The sequence below is a fragment of the Cnephaeus nilssonii genome, assembly GCF_951640355.1.
Source record: "Cnephaeus nilssonii genome assembly, chromosome: 9".
Lineage (NCBI taxonomy): Eukaryota > Metazoa > Chordata > Mammalia > Chiroptera > Vespertilionidae > Cnephaeus > Cnephaeus nilssonii.
The window spans coordinates 37,078,336-37,092,600 of NC_137080.1; the positions used below are offsets into that span (position 1 = coordinate 37,078,336).

Genomic DNA, 14,265 nt, shown 5'->3' on the forward strand with positions numbered 1-14,265 from the left:
TAAAACTTCTCTGAATACCATTTTCCACGTGACTAAATCATCACTTAGTTCAATATATATTTCTATCATATTTTTTAACTTTAAAACAAATTTTTATTACACAAAAGTTGCAACATAACTGGACATTTCCCTACCTTGTGCACAGAAGACTGCTTCTTCACTTCTCACCAGGTGATGGCAAGCACTAAAATCCCGACTTCACAGAATAGCAGGGAAAATGCCTCCGTTTTTTTAAGTTCAAAGCAGTACATTAGTAGATGGCCCTTGTACTAAGTTATCAGGAATGTACAAATGTCTTTTTATCAAAAAATACAAAACGACGGCAGTAAACCATTGGATGCTGTCAATTGAAGCCAGTAACTGGTGGTTATAGTGATTTTCTTAAACATCAGCCAGCCTTTTCTTTCGTCGTTGCCTTCAACTGACCTCTCTGAGGTTATAGGTGATGAGCACTCCCTTGAGCTTCTTCCTCTCATAGTTCTCATTGATAACAGTAAAGCGCTCTTCCAGGATTAGAACACACCACCTCCCATCCCACCTATCCCGCCCATTCCAGGGTTTTTCTCGTCCTCAGGGATTTCTGTGACTACAACATCTGCTGTTGTTAACAGAGAGGCCACTCCCGCAGCATCCAATAAAGCAGTTCTTACAACCTTCGTTGGAGCAATGATTCCTTTTCCACCGTATTCACAAAATCTCCAAGCACAGAGTCATAAACAACTTCTGAGGAACTTTGCATAATTTCCTCGACTATCACTGGTCCCTCAACACCTGCATTCTTAGCAATGGTCACTGCAGGAATTTTGAGTGTTTTTAAAAACAGTTTCTATATTAATTTTTTTTTTACGTTCATTAGCTGGTGTTAATGAGTCCCAGGCTGGAATGCACCAAAGCAGGGCACAGCCCCCTCCCAAAATAATGCCTTCTTCATTCGCTCTGTCTTCTTATTCACTTCAACATCACTTGTCCCACCCACCTGCAGCACAGCTACTCCATCTGAGAGTTTTGCCAGATGTCCATTTAGTTTTTCTTTTTCATATTCACTAGTTGTGATATCTAACTGCTCAATGATTTCTTAATCATTTCAGTTTGAGCCTTGTCATCTTTTCCTTTCAAGAGCATAGCATCATCTTTCGTCACAATGACTTTCCAACTTTTGCTAAGTCATGAAGATGAACATCTTCAAGATTTACAGAGCAAATTTTTCTTCTCCAGGCACTGCATCACCATTAGCAATAGCCATGTCTTTAATATGGTTCTTTCTATTGTCACCAAAACCTGGAGCTTTGACTATTACAATCTGAAGACCACCTTTTAGCCTATTCAAAACAAGTGTACGTAACCCTGGCCAGGTGGCTCAGTTGGTGGCTCAAAAGGTCACATATCTAGGTTGTGGGATCGATCTCCAGTTGAGACACGTACCAGAGACAGCTGATCAATGTTTGTCTCACATGATGTTTCTCTCTCTCTCTCTCTCTCTCTCTCTCTCTCTCTCAAAATCAATAAAAACATATTCTTGGGTGAGGATTTAAAAAAAATAAGTGTACCTGGAATTTCTCCCTCAACACCTTCAGCAATTATGACCAAGGGCTTAAAGTGAGCATTGGCAATTTCAAGAGCAGGTACAATGGACTTGAACAGTAGAAATTTTCTTTTCACTCAATAGAACATAGGCATCTTTGAACTCACATTTCTGACCTTTTGCTGTGTAAAATATGGAGAAATATAAACTTGATCAAACTTCATGCCTTCAATAATTTCTAATTCATCGTTCAGTGTTTTTTCACCCTTTACTGTGATGGCGCCCTTTCTTCCAAACGTTTTCATTGCATCAGAAAGGATGTTGCCAATTTCTTTGTCTCCACTTGCAGAAATTGTAGCAACCTGAGCAACTTCTTCAGGTTTAGACTGCTTCTTACATTCAGCAATTACAGCATCAATAGCTAACATCACACCTCTCCTAAGTTCCACTGCATTAGCAACTTTGCTAATCTTCCCAAAGCCTTCCTTGACCGCAGAGTGTGCCAGTACAGTAGCAATAACGGTGCCATCCCCAGCCTCTTCATTTGTATTATTGGCAATTTCTTGAACAAGTTCAGTGCCAATATTGTTATCTTTCAAGTCAATGGACTTTGCAACAGTCATACCAACTTGTTGCTACTTTGGGATTTCCCCAACTCTACCTAATAATCACTGTTCTTGCTTTTGGCCACATAGTAACGACTACAGCATTGGCTAAAAGGTCTACACAGTTGAAGCATTAAGGCTTGGGCATCTGCACCAAATTTTACATCTTTCCCATAAGCCCTAGTGAGACGAGCCAGTGCCCTGGACACTGGCCTAATCTGTCAAAGGACCTCATGTAATCGAAGCCTTGCTGTGGGCCAGCAGCTGGGCATGCACGCAGCGAGGCAGGCTGTCAGCAGTGAGGGCTCTGCTGTCATATTTTTAAGGCCCGTGAATTTTATATCATTCTCTCAACGTTCTTTTTGGTTGTTGTTTTCTCTCCTGCGGGCTTTCGTGTTTTGTGTGCATTATGTACTTGAATGCCCACAACACTTCAGCAAGGTAGTTATTTACCTACACTTTATAAAAGGGCAAAGCAAGTCACTTAAGATCACACAGCCCATATGGGCCAGAGCTGAAATTTGTACTTTTGTTGTGTTGTTTTTTTTTAATGGTGGTAAAGAACACATAATATGAAATCTACCCTTTTAAAAAAAATTATAAGTGCACTACACAGTATTGTTAATTTTATGTGCATTTTACAGAAAATCTCTACAAATGTTTTCATCTTGCATGACAATCTCTATGTTCATTGAACAGCTTCTCCCATTTCCTCTTCCCTCGGGGCTCTGGCAACCACCATTCTGCTTTCTGCCGCCATGAGTTTGACTACTGTAGACGCTTCACAAAAGCGGAGTCATGCAGTGTTTGTCCTTCTGTGACTGGTTTATTTTACTTAGCATTAGGTCCTCAAGATTCACCCATGTTCCACGCGTGACAGCATTTCCTTCTTTTTTAAGGCTGGTTAGTATTCCATTTTATGTGGTACATCATGTTTCCTTTACCATGTATCTGTGGACATCTAAGTTGTTTCTATTTCTTGGCTATTCTAACGACATTCCTTTTTAATAGCAGGCTCTTCTTGGTTTGGAGATGCATTTTCCATGTTGTTCGTTTTCTGGTTTTTCTCTTTCTGCTGAGCTTTTTGCTGCTCACACTTATTTTGATTTATATTTTCCATGTTAAGAACTTTCCTCAAGAGTCTGAGGAAACTTGAGCTGTTCATTAAACACTAGAAGGTTGACTGAAGCTCTGAGTGTCCATGGAGGGGGGGGGGGGGGAGCTTGTTGTGGAGATCTATAGGATAATTCATCAAGGACTTGGATTTTTTTCCTTTTTTTTTTTTTTTTCAGAAACCCTAACTGTCATTATCTGTATATCCTGTCTTTGGGGCCATTTATTTTCTCCAGAGAGAACGCACTAAGCTCCTGTGTGAGGGCTGTGTCCCGGTGTCAGCCTCCTGGGAGTGGGGCTGGAGGCAGAGGTGTAGATGTCAGAGTTCGCTCTCAGAACAGCGCTTTGCCCCTCCCTGCTGGGGCTGCATCCCTCCTGGTCCTGCTGTCCAACAATGACTCTCCTCCTTGGGTGGGGAAGTGGCCCCTTAGCTTCGAGGGACTTGGGATATTGTTTCTTCTTAAACAGAATTTCAATCAAACCCCTTGTTTTTCACCTCCTACCCCCACCACCTCCCAGAGTTCAGGTGTCTCCAGTTCTCCCGTAGGCTCTTGGTAGTCAGATTTCTCTGCTCCTCTTCTTCCTCTGTTTTCCACCCCACCAAATTGGATGATGTTTCTCATTGGTTGCTGTCTCTTCCCAATTCTCTTTGCCTTTTTCAGTTTATGCCTTTTCCCTACTACTTTCATTTTAGTGTATTTTCAGGACGGAGCAGAGAGAAACATTCATGTTCAATTCGGGGTGTTTCATTGGAAAGTCATTTCAGGCCAGCACTTCAGCCGGTAGATGCCTCCGCATCGCACTTCGGCCCTAATCCGTTGTTCCTTCTCCACCTTCTGTGGGCTGTGGTTTTCCCGAGGGGGAGGTGTCTTTGCATCTCCAGCCCCTAGCATAGAGGGCATGCAATAATTATTTTCTCTTTTCCTTACTTTTCTTTTTTTTATTGATATCTTTTTATTGACTTCAGAGAGGAAGGGAGAGGGAGAGAGAGAGATAGAAACATCAGTGATGACAGAGAATCATTGATTGGCTGCCTCCTGCACACACCCCACTGGAGATCGAGCCTGCAACCTGGGCATGTGCCCTTGACCGGAATCGAACCTGGGACCCTTCAGTCCGACGCTCAATCCACTGAGCCAAACCAGCTAGGGCAATAATTACTTTTTCAACTGAATGGAACTTAATTTACATAGTTGGTGGTACCCATTGGAAAGCTGGAAAATAGAGTCCATGACCACTTAAGGCCTTCCTTTTCAGCCACCTCTCGTACATATGGCTTTGATGAAGCCGGTTTGCAAGACTGAAGCAGAAAGGGCAGAACCCCTCTCTACGGTACCTTGTTTACAGTACGTTCAGCCCTTTTCTGCCTCTTTCAGAGAAGTGCTTGTTTTACTCAGAAGTAATTGCTTTTCAAAGGCTGGCAATTCTCATTAGTTACCAAGTCAGTGAATCTAATAAGAAAAGTCTCCTGATTGAGCTGGGAAAAAACAACAGAACAAAATATAGAGTGGGGATTTTTTTTCCACCTTACAAACCAAATAGCTCCTGTGCTACACATAATTGAAAGAAAATTGACATACATTATTGAAGAAGCATTTTTCCCCCCACGTGCGCAGAGAAAACTGGGCGGGTTAGGGAGAGACCTCCGAGGTCCAGGAAACAGCTGTGCCGAGGAGAGCATTTGCCTTGAAGCGATGTACTGGGGAAGCTTCTGAAGCAGCCTGGGTTGGTTTCCTAGGGTTGTTGAAACAGATGACTGCAATGTGGGTGGCTCACTGCAACAGGCTTAGTCTTAGTCTCTCACAGTTCAGGAGGCCAGAAGTCCAAAATCACGGTGTCAGCACGGCTGGCTCTTCCCGGAGGCTGTGAGGGAGAATCCATTCCTTGCCGCTCTCCTAGCTTTTGGGGGTGACTGGCAGTCCTTGGCATTCTTTGTAGCTGCATCATTCCAATTTCTGCCTCTGTCCTCACATGGACGTCTTCCTATTATGTATCACTAAACCTCCCTTTTTTTTTTAAGGACACCAATCATTGGCTTTAGGGCCCATCCGAATCCACTATGGCCTCATCTTAACTTGATTATATCTGCAAAGACCCTATTTCCAAATAGGGTCACATTCTAAGGTTCTGGGTTGACATGAATCTTTTGGGGACACCATTCAATTCCAGACATGGCCTTTATCTTCCTGCCTCCTATTTCAGTTATAATTTTGGAGGCTACATTTATAATCAACTTCTTTCCAACAACGGATACAGGAGAAGATGTGAGAAACTCCCAGAGAAGGTGTCTGCATGATGAGGAAGACAGCGGAGGCGCCCAGCCTTGGGCAGGGGTTCTTAACCTAAACACTCAGACGTTAACTCCTCCTGTCCAGGCAGGAGTTAACCTTGTTGGGTCCAGGGCTGTAAAGCAGCATCTGAAATGTTCTTCTCCAGAGAAGCCAGAGTTTGAAAGTCGTTGCAGACTGATTTTGGACTTCTGTGCTAAAAGCATCCCAGGTGGTTCCAATGTGCAACCCGAACACGTACCTCTGCCCCGGGCCCCCTCTTCCTCACACCGTGGCTGCCTCCGAGACTCTGCTAATCTCTGCTGAAGCAGGTCCTGCACATGTGCGCTCTGGCTGACGGCTGAGAACTTAGCCTCAGCGCCTGGCTTTTATTTCTGCTCTTTCATTTGCTTTGAAGAACAGTCATCGGTACAGAAAACTCAAAATGTAATAAGAAAAAGAACACTTGCAGGGGGATGTGGATAAGAGAGAGATTAACGTTTCATTTTATTTTTCAGAAAAAAAAATAATTGTACTTATCAAAGTTGCATGTGCTTAAGGAAATGTGAAAACTCCCAGAAAGCACATATCACCCCCAACTGCCCCCCCGTGCCAGCCTGCTCACCCCCCGGCGAGAAGAAAAGATAATTACCTATTAATTCCATCCCTCTGGGACACAGTGGTGTGGTGAATGTTCTAATATATCTATAAATACACACTATGTATTTTACAAATATGGAATTACGTGGTTTTGAAGATTAAGTTCTTTATTTAGCAGTAGCTCATTAAATATCTGTCAATAAATGATGCATATCTATAAATATTTCTCATTGAGTAGTTTTCACATTTTGAATGGCTACATTTTATTCCTTCATAGAGAATATGCTGTAATTATTTAACCAATTACTATGAGAGAATTTCAAGTTTCAAATGGAATGTTTCCTTGCCAGAGCTGAGAAGCAGACACCCTGCTTATCTCTTTATCCTATGGACTCTCAGACCACAGGGCTCCCCCCACCCCCCACCAGTTCTATAAGAGGTGGAAATTGGCGGGGGGTGGGGGGGCAGGGGAGGATTTGAATAGGGTGTTCCTGACCAAGGCCCACCATGTTTAGCCTCCAGGTCTGATTCTCTTCATCTTTCATTTGAAGATCATATTCTGACTGCCGCTGGTCAGAGGAATTGTGGGAGAATTCGTTTTGAGATGAACTTGGGGAGCTTTTCTAGTTCTGTTTAGGACAAAGCCAGGGGAAATGTTTTATGTGATCCAAGCCATTAACAAGAGAAAACAAAGCAAAACAACCAGAGTAGAAGGTTACACAAAAAGCTGGTGTTTGATTCTGACATCAAACTGTTCCCTGGGCGTTTGACATTCTGCAAAGACTTTCAAACTCTGGCTTCTCTGGAGAAGAAAATTTCAGATGTTGCTTTACAGCCCTGGACCCAACAAGGTAAAACTCCCCTAGGAAAAACTATTGCTGTGGAGTTAAAATGTCATTGCCCTTCCCGAGTCTTGTAATTACAGTCTGTAGCCTCCTTCTGGGTAAGATGACGAGTGTGAGTGTTTGACAATGAGTGAGGCCGTGTGTGAATCAGGGAATCTGCACAGGATCACTGCTGCCTGCTTTGCCTGAGGGTCCCAGCCACCTGCCACTTCTCCCCAGGGAGCACACCTTTGCTCCCTAGATCTAGGGCAGTGTTCCCAGGATGGGTGATCCAGCCCTGACCTCCCCGCAGGGGAGGTGGGGAAATAAAAGGTATACAATTACAGCTGGTAGTTGTGGTGGGAGGAAAAGGCAAGAGCGGGGAGAGGAAAGAGAGGAGCAGGGGTCTTGTGGAGAGCGGCCTCGTGCTGATATTCTCAGGAGCCACAACTTGTCACCGAGATCACTTAGCTCTGGACATGCCAGTGGACACGCTGCCGGGTGGGAACATAAACCGTCTGTGCAGTGAAATTCTCCATTCATGCAGGTGGGGTCTGAAAACGTCAGCCGTCCAAGTGCTAGGTCAATAGAAAACCTTTCCAGCCTGTATAGTCACATACAGCACAGATATAGTGGGACTTGCACACAAATGACCACAGAAGAAATTCCAAGTCCCACATGACTGAGGGCATCTCTTCCCAAGGCCCCATGCCCAACCCAGGCCCTTCTTCCTGTTTCTCTTCCCCAGGAAGAGGACTTCATTCCACCGTTTGAGAACAGGGCTGCGCGGAGGATGGGAGCTAATCAGAGTGCAGCCGAATTCGTGTTTTCTCCAAGTTGGCATCACTGTTGGGTGCACTACTAGGGCAGTGTACTGTATGAGGGCGGGGGAGGGGGGAACGGAGCAGAGTTCTCTTCCTACGTCCCCTTACAGGAGAAAAGGATGTAAGTTTTATGTGTACACAGAGGCCTTCATCTATACGAAATGGAGACCCAGAGAAGTGAGTGGGCCTTAGAGCTTCTATGCCATTTCAACGGAAATGATGAATTGTGGCGATGACAAAACAAAGAAAAATGGGGCTGGGGCGGGGGCAGTAAATTGTGGGAAAGTGACTGGAAGATATGTGAGGGGAAATAGTGGAAGGCAAAGGTTGTTTTGGGAGGTTTGCTTGTACACAGTCATCTGTGGGTCGACTCCCCGTTTCCAGGGATGAGAATGTTCTTCTTTTCCAGGTACAGGGAGGGCACCTTTTCACAGGAAATCTATGCCCTGCTTTTCGGTAGAAAGAAGGAGGTCAGAGAGCCCTTCCTGCATCTGGTATTTCTCGACTGTCCTCACCTCAAAGTAATCAAGATGCAAAAGTGGCATATCTGGGGATGGCATGTTCTGAACCCCTCCAGTGTCCTTGCTTATGAGTGTTTCCCAGGATTGTGTCCTTGTCCCACACGTTCCTGGGGAGCCTGTGGGGCACTGGAACAACCTGCTAGAACATCCGTCACCCCCACTGTAATCAGCCTTGGGTTGGCACCGGCCGCCACTAAGAACCTCCTGTTCCCTTCTGCGGGCTGTCCGCACCCGTTAGTGACTTCCGAGCCTCACTTCCTGGGACTTGCTGGAACAGAGTTCAGGGGTCTCACTGGGGAAGTTCAAGGGTCAATCTGCCTGAGCAGATCATGCAGCCACTCCCCTTCCAGGTCAGACCTCAAGGACACCCTGTGCTAGTCTCCTCAGCCTTTTCCACCCAGGTCCTGGCAGCTTAATGCAGGAAAGGAGGTGAGTGCTGGGCTGAGCCCACACCCTGCAGGACTCAGCAGTCCCACCCCTGTTCCTTGTGGTGTCCAGGATAACTCCACCCAAGCCCACCCGGCCTCCTCCGTGCTAACTGTGGGCTCTGTATAGGTATGGTTTACCATGAGATTCTTGGTTTTCTTTTTCCATGACCAAGTAGACTTTAGTTCAGGAATATAAGAAAGATTTTCCATTACCTTAAAAAATCATTTAGTTGATCACGTTAACATAGCAAAAGAGAAAAATCTCGTGATCCCCTTCAGGTGCTTCAATGAGTGGGTCTCTCGCTGTGTTTGTGCATTGAGTAGGGAACCCTTTGTTGAATTATAGCTGTTCAAGCTGTTGAGACATGAAGGGAAGAGATCGAGGGTCCTCTGACACAGTTATTCCTCTGACGTCTGAGATTCTTGGTTTTCTGACAAGCAAAGCCAGAGGAGCACGCCTGCACTGCTCCCAGCTAAGACCGACCACGTGGGACACGTGCCTGTAATACGTACATACAAAGGGTTTGTACCTCTTCTGAGCACCCTGGAATCCAGCTTTGATTCCTGGTCTCTAATCCTGAGAATCCAGAAGGGGCCTGGGCCCATTCGCTACACTGCCCAAGGATTCTTAGCTGTGTCTCAATTTGGGGCTTCCGTATTGCTGAGCATTGGCTGGGGCTGCAGCATTTGCTCCTCAGTGCTATCGGCCCACCTGGGCTTGTTCTGAACCACCCTGTCTGACCTTGGTCACCTGGTCCGCACTGGTGACCACTCCTTTCCTGTCTATTCCCATCTGAGCCGTGCTCATGGGTAAAGGAATTGTCCTGCTCAGTCTGGAGCATGCTAGGTTTCTAGAACCTGAGAGGCTGCCCAAGGCCCTGTCTGCCACCATGTAGCCATTCTGTTTCTGAGGTCTTACACCACCCCACCCCGCCGGGAGCTCTGATATCCTCAAACCCACCATTAGGATTTACCACTTCTCCCAGCCCTGGAAAAAGAAGGCTGGGCCCTGTTTTAGTTATTTGTTTCTGCATAACAAATTAGCCCAAAATTTACTGCCTTAAAACAACCATTTAAAAAAATTATATACACTAGAGGGCTGGTGCACGAATTCGTGCACCAGTGGGGTCCCTTGGTCTGGCCTGTGGGACTGGGCTGAAACCAACTCTCTGACATCCCCTGAAGGGTCCTGGATTGCAAGAGGGTGCAGGCCAGGCCGAGGAACCCCACCGGTGCACAATTGGGGCCAGGGAGGGATGCGGGAGGTTGGCCAGCCAGGAAGGGACCACGGGAGGGCTTCAGGGTGATCAGGCCTGCAGGGAAGGGCAGTTGGGGGAGACCAGGCCATCAGGGGAGGGCAGTTAGGGGTGACTGGGCCAGCAGGGGAGGGCAGTTGGGGGTGACCAGGCCTGTAGAGGAGGACAGTTAGGGGCAACCAGGCCGGGAGGAGAGAGCAGTTAGGGGCAATTGGGCCAGCAGGGGAGCAGTTACGCATGGATCAGGCTGGCAGGGGAATGGTTAGGGGGTGATCAGGCTGGCAGGCAGAAGTGGTTAGGGGCAATCAGGAAGGCAGGCAGGTGAGCAATTGGGAGCCAGAAGTCCTGGATTGTGAGAGGGGTCCCAGATTGCAGAGGGTGCAGGCTGGGTTGAGGGACACACACACCCCCACCCCTCATGCACAAATTTCATGCACCGGGCCTCTAGTATATATATATATATCTTAGAGAGAGAGAAGAAGGAGAGGTAGAGAAACATCATTTGGCTGCCTTCTGTACACCCTCTAATGGGGAAGAGACCTCTACCTAGGCATATACTCTGATGGGGAATTGAACCAGCAACATTTTAGTGCCTGGGCAAAACAACCTGGTTTTTTTGTTTTTGTTTTAATGTTCATGGAATCTATGGGTCAGGAATTCACAGAGAGCACATGGTACACCTTCCCTCTCTCTGCTCTGACGTCTGGAATCATCTGGAATCATCATCAATCAGCCACGTGTGGCTGTGGATGGCAGCTCTCAGCGACCACCTCAGCTGGGCTGCTGGCCAGAACACTTCCCCGAGACCCTCCCAGTGACCGGCTTCCTCACAGCATGGCTGCTCGGGGCTCACAGGCAAGTGCCTCAGCTCCCAAGCAGAGCTGCATGGCCTTTTAGGAACTTCCCTCAGAACCCACACCGTGCTGCTGCTGCCTTGGCTCCCAGCTACCCAGACTCAAGGGGAGGGAGCACAGACCCACCTCCCTTTGAGACCGCCATCGCCGTCACTTTGTAAGGAGAGCACGCGGAGCGAGGGACGTGGTTGTGACCACAGCCCATCTCTCTAGGACCCTCCAAAGTGTATTCTTACTTCCCCGCCATCTTTTCCTAGTGTGTGCGTGGGAGTGGTGGGTAGGGGAAAGGCAAAAAACAGTTCCTCTTTCTCTCTCTCTTTTTTAAATCTTCAAACAATTCAGCAGTTCCAATAACCGCCCATGCCCCTGACTCATGGAAACCAACACAGAAATGCTCGCCGTGTTTCCTTGGCAATGGCCCGCTGAGCCGGGAGAAGGAGTAAAAGCATTAACTGTCAGGGGAAAGATCACTCCCCCCGTAGACTGTCTCACCACAAGGAAAATAACATGCATCTCAGAGACTTGTGAGAATAAAGTGAGAACATATGCAAAGCCCTGAACATCGAGCTTGAACTTGTCTGTCCTTCCCCTGCGGGGACAGCGCCTTGCAGGGCATGGCCCAGCAGCGGAGTTGCTGTTGCTGAGCAGGGTTGACCTGAGGAGAGTGAGTTAATCAAAACTTGGGCTTGACGGTGGGGATACATAAGTCGTCCTGTAAGAGCATCTGGAGAGAGAAATGCACTTTCCAAAGCCCTTTATGGCTCTGAACTGCCTCGCAGTCTCTCAGAGTCCAACCCACTCGCCGCTTCCCGGTGCCCCGAGAGTCAGAGAGTCACGCCAGCGTCTCCTCATTTCAGACCAGACCGTCCGTGTCCCTGTGAGCTGGCGGGGAGGGCAGCTTCAGGGGGGCATTTGGCTGGCCTCAGTGCAGAGGAAGGGGTGATTTTTCACATTGTGTCTCCCCGAAAAGTGGAGTCTTCAAAGCACCCCAGCCTCCGAGGTTACAGCGAACTACCACAGCTGGGGGCGATGCGGGCAGCCCCTGCCGGCAAGGAGTCCCCTTCCCCCCCTGAGTGGCCAACCCACAGAAAGGCTGTGGCCAGTGGCCGTGTTCACACAGGGCGCCTGCCTCGAACATTGTTGTGGATAATGTGTTGCCTGCAGCACCAAAAAAAACCTGTTAATATCTCCCCCGCCCTTCCTTCAGAAAATGGGACTAAAGTCAAACTCTCAGAGTGAAAACAACCTTTCAAAAACGTGTAGAGAAATTGCTTTGTCCTTTACAGCGAAAGGAAACGTTTACCTAGCCTTTTTACTGATGAGCTTTCCCCCTCTCAGAGCAGCGAAGGGGCTGGCAGTGGGCTCGGACGGGGTTGTTTGTCGTTACCGACGCTGGAAGCAGAAAACGTGCCGCCTTTGCTTCTTGTGGGTTAGACGGTAACGCAGCGATTCTCAACTTTTGTGTGTGATCACAGCATTTGCTCTAATACTGCAAGGCTTGGTGATGTACGTGCAAGTGTTCAAAGATGAGACAGTGCAAAACCCTCCAACGGCCTTTGCAACACAAGCCTCGCTGCCAGGCAGCACAGTGGCTGAGGGTTCCTCTCGCCGCCTTCCGCACAGCTTGGTGGCGTGGACAGACAGTGCTGCCGGACACCTCTCACGTGCCCTGCGGCCCCGTTCCCCTGACAGTCCGTGTGTGCAGGTCCTCTCTCTGGAGGCACTTGACTGTGCGCCACTTCTCCCCTCTTGCCTGCTCCTCACCCCCTGCCCATCCAGCCCAGCTCGCCTGCTGGGACACTCCGTGGTCTCTAAATGAGTTGCGTACCCGATCGGAGACCGATGGCACATGTATGAAGGGGTTCCTGCACCAATGAAGAGCCTCTGGGTAACGCGTCCACATAAAGCCTTGTTTTCAGTCTGCTCTCTACCTAACCAGCCGTGTCCTGCTGCCCGGGTGCCCTCCTGTGTGCTCTCGCCACATGCCCTGCACTTACCACGTGTCACCACGCTTACCATTATGGATCCCAAGTGCCCTTTTCAACTCCTTGAGAAAAGGAACTCTTGCCAGTGTATCCTCAATCTCTAGCAGAGAGCCTAGCACAGTGGTCGGCAAACCGCGGCTCGCGAGCCACATGCGGCTCTTTGGCCCCTTGAGTGTGGCTCTTCCACAAAATACCACGGCCTGGGCGAGTCTATTTTGAAGAAGTGGTGTTAGAAGAAGTTTAAGTTTAAAAAATTTGGCTCTCAAAAGAAATTTCAACCGTTGTACTGTTGATATTTGACTCTGTTGACTAATGAGTTTGCTGACCACTGGCCTAGCACATAGTAGGGGTTCAGGTCTTATCCTATAATGGTTCAACTTTGCCACATGGCAAGAGCTGCCTTTTCCTTTTGGTAACTGGCAGGCACATTTGGGGAGACCGGTCCCTAATTCTACAGTCTCTCTGTGTGTCCACCCAGTCTACTCATAGCCAATGCACCAAAAAAAAAAAAAAAAAAAAAAAAAAAAGACTTCGCTGAATGAATTATCTGGAGGTGTGCTTAAGCCGAAGAGTGAATGGATGCATTCATGTTAGTTAGGTAGCCACAGTCTTATCTTTGGAGGAGACTGGGGACCTCTTAAGATAGGGATGTAGGCGACTGCTGGTTGTGTGGTGGGGAATGGAAAGGGTCAATGTCCAGAAGATGTGCTTGTGGTCCAAGTGCTGGGGAAGGCTATCCAGGCAGAGTGTTTGGTTCAGAAAGCCCCGGACACTCACCTCTGGAAGTGTCGAGATCTGTGGCTCACTCCCAAGGCGGAGGACTTCTTCAGGACTTCTACCTCCCATGTTCCCGGGCTCCCAGCGGCCAGATACAGGCCCTAGGGCTCCACCTTCCTGCAGGGTTCCTGCAGGGTTCCTTCCTTCCTGATCTCGACCCTGCCATCCCCACCGTCAAGGCGGGGCGGAATTCTACATCCATCGTGGGCCCAAGAGCGCTGCTTTCTCCGAGAGGAAGGAACCCGGTGTGCATTCCTTCGCGGGAAATATTCGCCCATTACAATTTCAACATCCTATTTCAGGAACGGATTCCCCAAATAAAGGAACAGCTCACCTTGTTGGCACTTTCTAACGTGAAACTGACCTCTGTGCATTATCACATGCAAGGTAATGGCCTCATAGCCAGGTTTCCTGGAGCTGACATCTGTTAATGGGATCATCACAAAACCAGGGCCCTCAAGAGCCCTGACTCCGCTCCCCTAGAGGCCCTGAGGGGCGTATGCACGAGCATCAGGGGAAGGGCCCACTCTACTGCCTGCTCCTTCTCATGCGGAGCCCAGCTCACATTGTGTTTCAAGTTCTGCAGCTCAGTGTGCCTGGCAGCCCTATGTACTCAAAATAATAAAGGTTCTTAAAGATTCATAAAGGCTTTTCATCACACGTGACTTGCCAACATGTGGTATCTTTTC

The 14,265-nt window shown here is 48.0% G+C and overlaps 1 pseudogene across 1 annotated transcript; it reads right to left on the reverse strand.

Moving 5' to 3' along the window:
- Positions 1-512: 512 nt before the first annotated feature.
- LOC307105421 (60 kDa heat shock protein, mitochondrial-like) lies at positions 513-13,645 on the reverse strand (annotated as a pseudogene). The gene is made up of 3 exons: positions 13,577-13,645; positions 1,548-2,345; positions 513-1,344 (listed from the first exon to the last, which is right to left on the reverse strand). The product of its transcript is annotated as a 60 kDa heat shock protein, mitochondrial-like (transcript).
- Between the last annotated feature and the right edge of the window lie 620 nt (positions 13,646-14,265).